This window comes from Rhodnius prolixus, unplaced genomic scaffold (assembly GCF_049639745.1).
Source record: "Rhodnius prolixus isolate KJV_2025 unplaced genomic scaffold, Rpr scaffold_5, whole genome shotgun sequence".
Classification (NCBI taxonomy): domain Eukaryota; kingdom Metazoa; phylum Arthropoda; class Insecta; order Hemiptera; family Reduviidae; genus Rhodnius; species Rhodnius prolixus.
The window spans coordinates 38710643-38719521 of NW_027411624.1; the positions used below are offsets into that span (position 1 = coordinate 38710643).

The following is an 8879-nucleotide window of genomic DNA, read 5'->3' on the forward strand; positions in this document are numbered from 1 at the left end:
TTAAATTAAAATTGTCTTAAAGATGGAGAAACACTTTTTTCATAATATTATCTAGAGATTTTTTTTTTTCTTAAAGTATTCAGTTTTGGCAATTTTAATAAATTGCAGTTGATAAAACATTCAGTTAAAAGTTAAATTGTTTCAGCCAAAGTTAATTCATTTTAGAAAAAGCAATGCAAGATCCAAATTCCTAAGAAAAATCTGTTTTCTATTTTCATTGCCATGGATTTTCCGTCATTTTTTTAGCCGTGATGAGTATTTTCACTCAATGTTGCCTCATGGTACTCCTAGGCAAATACCATACTCGAAATTTATGACGTACTAGATTTGAAATTTTTTTTTTGGGACTATTTGAACCGAAATATCCCTTACATAAAAGGGAGAGCTTGTTCTAAAAAAAATGGTCGACCTCGTAAATATTTCAGCTTTTCTTACTGGTGCCGCTAACAATATATCCGGTGTATGTAAAGGAAGGGGGAGTGAAGGTCTCTCCTGAGAAAGTGACCTGAGTTATGGAGATACTCCATCAACATTTATATATATGATAAAGGCTTCTCTTCTCTCCTGAACATATTTATCATCCTCGCACAACTATACCCACTTAAGGCGAAAGGAGGAGAAGAGAATCACCCACTAGGGAAACTATATCAGCCTTTGGAGGAAAAAGATTCCACAGCATCTTGTGAGTTGAGAGAAATCGTAAGAAACTCCGATCTCCGGATATTATAACTTTGGAATATGTGGAAGTGAAAGTATTGTTACTGGAGTCTTCAAAAAGAAAGCGCTATGGTCATTCCAGAATCCATCGCCAGGTGTTTTAAAGGATTAATTACTCTTGCAGCGTTCTGTGGCCTCGCAAGGGGAGGACTGGTTAATGGATGGTACATTACTTGGTGATTACTTGAAGACCAATTGGTTTTTGGAAATTAGAGATCATTTAGCATTGTATCTTTCGAGCGTGCGGTCTTCGTTTCATTTGTGAACCAGTATGGAACTATAAAGGAATTGGATCTTGTTTCTCCAGCCTCGCAATTGGTGGTAGAATATTCCAGCAGAGTGGAGGAAATACGAGGTGTGGCCATTAAATAACGAGACTGCTGCTGCTACAGAAGAACTATGCATGCGCCAAATCCTAACGACCGACAGCTGTGCAGCGTAAAGCCTTCCTCTTTCGATTGCAGCGTCTCACGTGTTTGTAGAGAAATCTGTCTGACCGAAAACATGATACTACACATGCAGTAGAGCAACAAATTGTCGTGAAATTTCACATCAAAACTTTGGTAAAACCGCTAGGTGGTAAAAGATTAGGAAAGCATGTAAGTTTGTAGTGTTGCTTTCTATATATTTTGTTAAATGAGTGAATATTTAACCATAGTAATTTTTATCCAATAAATAGAGCAAAGATCACTATTTCGTTTACTTTCTTAAAACCATTATATATGTCATGAGGAAATTGAATGATAGCATAGTCAAAAAAGACTGTTCCTAGCACGCTACTGAAACTTGATATTTTATTAAAAGAAGCTTATGGTGATGAATGTTAATGACGTGCGCAAGTTTTTCGAGTGGTTCAAGCGTTTCCAAGATGGCCGAGAAGACGTCGGAGATGATGACCGCCCGGGTCGCCCTTCCACGTCCAAAACGGATGAAAATATCGATTATAATTAATCAACATTACTACCGGTGAGGTGCTGGCTCAACTCCGTGAAAGAGTAAAGAAGAAAACCGACCCTATTTGAGGAAGAACAAGTCACGGGGTTCTCCATCAAGAGAACGCGCCGGCTGACACTACATTGTCTGTCACAAGAGTTTCTAGCCAAGTACAATGTCCCAGTTTTAGGTCATCCGCTTTATTCGCCTGACCTGGCCCGCAGGTCTTTATCTGTTCCGCAAAGTAAAATCTGCTTTAAAAGGTACACGATTTCAGTCCGTTGAAGCTGTGAAAGAAAAAGCGGCACGGAAGAAGAAGAAGGTACGCTGAGCTCTTAGCGGAACTCCTGCTTTCGTAGGAGACTTCCCCGGAAGTCGTACCTTCCGGAGAGTAACTTTAGTTCCTGTTTCATCTGCATATGTAATTTGTGTATACACGCATTTTGGTTGGTAATTCATTACTTAAACGTCAATTAAAATAAATCAAATTTAATTAAACTATAATCAAATTTAATTAAACTATAATCAAATTTAATTAAACTATAATCAAATTTAATTAAACTATAATCAAATTTAATTAAGGTATAATCAAATTTGATTAAACTATAATCAAATTTAATTAAACTATAATCAAATTTAATTAAACTATAATCAAATTTGATTAAACTATAATCAAATTTAATTAAGGTATTTTATTATTATTTTTTATTCAGCCCTAACAAAATAAATTAGGTCGGCAATTTAGCTAATACTGTTTAACCTTTTGATACTTTGTGAAAGGGTGTCTAAACATAGGGAGCCCTTTCAGACACTTCTAGTCTGACCTTTTTGTGGGTCAAATAAGGGCAAGTTTTATATCGCCCATTCTTGGCCGCTATATAGCAATTGTGTGTGTCCCCTTTTACCCATTGTTAAGATTGAAGTATTTCACAATAGTTTTCAAAACATTTTGAATCTTATTGTTGTAGGTCCTCTTATTGTTGAATGTATTAGATGGGGAAATCATCTCTTTAGTAAGTTAACAACAATGAGTAACAAATTTATCATTGAAGTACAATTAACTTTAAATAATTGCGTTGTTTGTTTAAGAAAATACAAATAGGATGATTTAATGTGCCAAAACTCATTTCCCGGGGACAAAAAACCCTCATCCGGCCAGTGCTGAGCTATGGTTTTTTGGGTTTTTGATTTTTGAGTTACGGAGGATACATACACTGAAGGCAGACAGACAGACAGACCAATCAGTTAAAAACCATTTTCTTTTTCACACTCAGGACATTTCCCAGAGAGGAAAACTCTACCATTTCCTTTTAACTTCCTCCTTTCTTAGCAGAATTAGCCCTGTCTAATTAATTCGCAAAATCTAATTTTAATGTAAAATAGCATCAAATTAATATGCAGATGGTTGGCGGTGAATTTGATCTATGCAACAAGAGCCCACAATGATCTTGTCAAATCAATAGACCTCTCAAACCCCTTTATAACATTTAATCTCGTCAGGTTTTGGATAACAAGTAATCGGAAGCATTTGCATCTCATTTGTAACGGAAATTAGATAAAACGTTTATTGGAATTTTACTCAAGTTACCGCTTTTAGAATTTTTTTTTTAGAATTTCCTGAAAATGCTTCAATAAATGCTGTCTTCTAAATTTGCTCAAAGTGCAGTGGTTCAAATGAGAAATTTGTTGGGTAAAATAATAAAATTTAATACGAGTATTTTGGTCTGATCGAAAAAAAAATATGGAGTAAGAAGAGCCGATGTTTTATTTAAAAAAAATAACAATTTGAGATGAATTTAAAATTAAATGTTTGTTTAAAACAAATATTTGGTCAATTAATATTTGGCTAAACAAAAATTATTTGTATAATACATTACTGCGTGTTCGTTAAATACAGCTGGTACTTGGTGGTTTTAAACAGGGCGTTTTTGCGATAGTAGAGAAAAAAGACGAAGAAGTTATGGAGACGATTATTGAGAGCAATACTTCTTCAGTAGTGAAACTCTGGGCTATTACTCAGGCACACATAAGAACAGTGCACGAGAAAATTGGGATTGCTAGTAAATACATGAGAGAGAGAGAATAATGTATAGAGGCTACGGTACGGGAACCAACTTGTGATGAGTTCAAGGATTATTCTCACAGGAGAAAGAAGGATTGCAGGATTCCCAGGTAGAAGAACTGAAGAACAGGAAACATTTATCCCTGGAAGAGCTTTATGTCTCCAGAAAGAATATTTTGAAGCGTCCATTTCTAAAAAAAAGAAAGTGATCTGGCCCTAGCGACCTGATTTTTTGGAAAATTGTGTAACCATCAATGATGGCGAAGGAGTTTATAACGGGGCTATTCGCCAAGGCTGATTGCAGAATTAATCCTTCAAGGTCGTCGGGGCTATCAGTATAATTGTAAACCTATTAACCAGGCCACTGCAGGCTCAGAAAACACATGCATTACCTGGCGGATGATAGATTTTGTAGGTTCTGTCAGGAAGAGGAGGAAACAGCACTGCACGTGTTATGTCAGTGTGAGGGGCTCGTGTGGCTAAGGTTGTTACTTTTCGGGGAGGAAAAAAACCAAGGCCTGCGAGAGCTTTACCCAAGAGTCGCTCTCCAGCATTAAAAGTCCGATTAAACGGACACGTCTGGAGGGTGAGCTTTAAAGTTAGGGGAGCCACAATACATCCAAAGGGGTCGCAGTGGCGTAGGCCTTAAGGGCCGCCCTATTAGAATCTTAATCTCATCAATGATTTAAAGATATACTCTCATGATGTGAGACTTATCAAAGACTTATTATGAAGTTAAAGAACTTTCTAGTAATATCTAGGGAATATTTTGCTGAAGCTTTTCGGGTAGTATTAGCGGCGAAAAATTCTGCTTTTAAGAATAGGGTCTTTTGGGGGGGGGGGGGTCTGTACGGTAGACAAAAGGACAAAAGTTTTGGTTCTACAAAGACCTGGATATGGTTCGCTTTGGTTATGTATAAAGATTTGGGGAAAGGGGACAGACAGGAGCAATGTAGACGGCCATTTTCAATTTCAGCGAAAGGACTTAGTGCGATTAGTTTCTGTATCTATGGGAACTAGATGGTTCTGGTTTTGTAAAATCGCATGAAAAGGGAAGAATGTTCTCGAAACCAATGTTACCAATATCTGGATTTAGGAAAATTTTAGCTTCTTTTGGAACTGGACTCTAGATACCTACGCTAAAGAAGAAAGTAAGATTACATCTTGACGAAGAAGAAGCGCTGCTGCTCCACTGCTGTGAGAGCTAGTTAGAAGATCCAAACTATGTTCTCGTCAAAAAGAATCAATAGTAATCAATGTGGATACATGGAAACTGATAATTACTTGTAGTGTTACTCTGAACAGAGTGCGATGAGAAAACTAATGGTAGTTCATTTTTTTTTAATTAACTTAAGAAATGTAAATATAAATGTAGGGGCCCGCGGTAGCCGAGCGGTTAGAGGCGAGACCTGCAAAGCTAAGATGTATTGTTGGTTTAGTAGGTTCGATTCCCCTTCTTAGGTCTTAGATTTTATTTAATGGTTAATATGAGAAATTTACAGTAAAGTATGTTAGGCGGCTATAGGCTAGACCCGCAAAGCTAAGATGTATTGTTGGTTTAGTGGGTTCAATTCCCGTTCTTAGGTCTTGGATTTTATTTAATGGTTAATATGAGAAATTTATAGTAAAGTATGTTAGGCGGCTATAGGCTAGACCCGCAAAGCTAAGATGTATTGTTGGTTTAGTGGGTTCAATTCCCGTTCTTAGGTCTTGGATTTTATTTAATGGTTAATATGAGAAATTTATAGTAAAGTATGTTAGGCGGCTATAGGCTAGACCCGCAAAGCTAAGATGTATTGTTGGTTTAGTGGGTTCGATTCCACCGGTCTAGGCCTTGGATTTTATTTAATGGTTAATATGAGAAATTTATAGTAAAGTATGTTAGGCGGCTATAGGCTAGACCCGCAAAGCTAAGATGTATTGTTGGTTTAGTGGTTTCAATTCCCGTTCTTAGGTCTTGGATTTTATTTAATGGTTAATATGAGAAATTTATAGTAAAGTATGTTAGGCGGCTATAGGCTAGACCCGCAAAGCTAATATGTATTGTTGGTTTAGTGGGTTCGATTCCCTTAGTCTAGGTCTTGAATTTTTTATTTAATGATTAATAAAAGAAATTTACAGTAAAGTATGTTTGCTAGTCGCCTCCCGTCCACGACACCTAATTGGTAGTTGGATGTTAAGCCTGTCTGAAAAAATAGGCAATTACTTTACTTAAGAAATGTCATGAATTTTGACTCTTTTTTAAAAGCTGCTTTTGTAAAATTTTAGAAAATTTTATTGATATTCTATTTATTTATTTGTGTCTCTACTGGCCCAATGCGACTTTTGAGAGTCAAACTTTCTAGCACCTAGTTAGGGGTTTCAAAAAAAAAAAAAAAAAAAAAAAAAAGAGTAAAGCTTTTTAGTGTTTTTTGGAATTTAATTTTGGAAAGTAGATACCCAGTGGTTTAGTAGTTTTCTATGAATACGTGGAAAACTAAAGAAAAAAGAAAAAGCTTTCAAGTAATTCTAATTTCCCACACGCTTTTTCGCATCAAGTTGAATTTTCTGGAACTCATTTAATCCTCCTCATTAATTCAGTGAAATGGTCTTAGAGGAAAACTTAACCATTTTCTCTCTCCTTTGGAAAAACCCTTGAAGTTTTTTTTTTTTTTTTTGGAGGGGAGGAAAATTTTACAAATAATGAATACATGAACTACATGAATGTAAATCAGAAAACCATTTTTAGGGAAATTCGTTCAAGCAATTTTCGGGAAAATCAGTAAATACTGGAAAATTGATTCTTTAAAATGGAATTTTAATTAACTAGAGTGAATCATTTTGAATGGAACCTTTATTTACTGGGTTTCCAGGTTTCTCTAATCAGCGTGGTTACCACAGACGGACAAAGACGTGAATAACCTATTCTAGTATGTCCAAAAGCTGCACAATATTCCTCCACGAGGTGTACAAGAAAAACCAAAAAGAAAACTAATTTACAGATTTTCCCCATTACTTTTTCAGTTAACCTTCAATTTTATTTTTATTTATTATTTACATTTCATTGTTTTTTTTTCAGGTAAGAATTAGAGGAAGTTAACAGCTTTACGTAAAATTTTTGATGTAAATAAGGTGAGTGCATTTTAGTTACAATATTTAGGTGATATATCAAACGATTTTCCGGAAGCTGCTACAGGGGCGGCCCATGTTAGACAAAATATTTCAAGTTCTGACATGTCTCAACTCTTTTCCGGGGGTTTAGTGTTCCAACGAAACGAATGGGCATTATTATTATTATTATTATTTTTTTTTTAAGGCGCATCAACATCTAAGGTTATTGGCGCCCGGAGCTTTTTCCAGTGCACTGCCGGCCTCCGGACAGTGTTCTCTCGTTACAGACAACACTGTCCATCACCGGACAGTGAGCTGTAAGAAGCTCCTAGGAAGAGAAAATCTAAGGGTCAGCAGCTGGATTCGAACCAGGGACCTCCGCGTGGGAGTCCAGTATGCTAACCTTATAGCTAATCCCTTCCCTGAATGGCATTATTATTATTATTATTATTATTATGTAAGATTATTAATTTTCGTATTTATATCTTTTAATGTTGTTGGAAATGTTAGCGACATCTTAGCAATAATAATGTTGAATACTCCCACGTTTAGGGTGGATATTGATGTTGAGGCGTGGATTTTGTAACAAGGAGATCTCTAGTTCGAATCCCGGATGTGGCTACTTTTTATTTGTAAATTGAAATTTAATGGTATGCACTTCCGCTCTCGTCCGTGATACCCAGAAGATGGTAATAGATTTACCGTCGAAACGTTGGTGAGATGAAACAAAATTTGTGTTTGATTTTATTTATTGACCGCACCTTGATCCAACTTTTTCTTTTAAACTTTTATTTCTGCAAGCTCCATACAATGTACGAGGGTCGTTTGAAAAGTCAGTGCAAAGTCAGAGAGATAGCACCACTGGCGCGTATCGAGGTTATGTTTAGTTAGTAGCATCTCTTGGAAGAAAACACACCAAGTTTCAGCCAGATCGGTCTATTTCTTTGTGTTTGGCATTCGTTTGAATCGAGGAAGTCGAGTGATTTTCAAAAAATGGACGAAAAAGAATTTCGTGTGTTGATTAAACACTACTTTATGAAAGGCAAAACGCCTGAGGAGACTAAAGAGAAGCTTGATAAACATTATGGTGACTCTGCACCTTCGATTAGAACAGTTTATAAGTGGTTTCAAAATTTTCGGAGTGGCCATATGGGCACAAGTGACGCTGAACGTTCTGGACGCCCTATTGAGGTTACTACTCCAGAAATCATTGATAAAATCCATGATATGGTGATGGATGACAGAAGAGTGAAGGTGCGTGAGATTGCTAGTGCTGTGGGCATCTCGAATGAACGGGTACATAATATTTTGCATCAACATTTGGACATGACAAAGCTATCCGCAAGATGGGTGCCGCGATTACTCACGCTTGACCAAAAACGAAATCGTGTGAAGTGTTGCAAGGACGGTTTGCAACTGTTCCAGAAGAATCCGCAGGACTTTAAGCGTCGTTTCGTCACTGTGGATGAAACATGGATACATCACTACACTCCTGAGACCAAAGAACAATCTAAACAATGGGTTACCAAGGGGGAATCTGCGCCAAAAAAAAGGCGAAGACCATTCCTTCGGCCGGAAAGATTATGGCGACTGTCTTTTGGGATTCGCAAGGAATAATCCTCATCGACTATCTGGAAAAGGGTAAAACTATTACAGGTGCATATTATTCATCGTTATTGGACCGTTTGAAAACCGAGCTGCAAGAAAAACGCCCACGATTGGCCCACAAAAAAGTCCTTTTCCATCACGACAACGCACCAGCTCACACCTCAGCAGTTGTGGTCGCAAAATTAATGGAAATAGGGTTCCAACTCGTTTCACATCCTCCCTATTCTCCAGACTTGGCTCCCTCGGACTACTATTTGTTCCCCAATATGAAGAAATGGCTGGCGGGAAAAAGATTTTATTCAAACGAGGAGGTGATTGCAGAAACGAATGGCTATTTTTCAGACTTGGACAAATCCTATTATTCGGAAGGGATCAACAAACTAGAGCAGCGTTGGACGAAGTGTATAAGCCTAAAAGTTGAAAAATAAAAAAGGTTTACCCCAAAAAATTAAGTAGTTTTTATTTTTGC

At 36.9% G+C, this 8879-nt stretch overlaps 2 protein-coding genes across 3 annotated transcripts in view; one reads left to right on the forward strand and one right to left on the reverse strand.

The window, feature by feature from the left end:
• LOC141458338 (uncharacterized) overlaps positions 1 to 8879 on the reverse strand; it is a 192291-nt gene that overhangs the window by 157580 nt on the left and 25832 nt on the right. The gene's annotated exons all lie outside the window — the stretch shown is intronic.
• Positions 1 to 8879, forward strand: part of krz (beta-arrestin protein kurtz) — a 246672-nt gene that overhangs the window by 37015 nt on the left and 200778 nt on the right. The window lies entirely within an intron of this gene.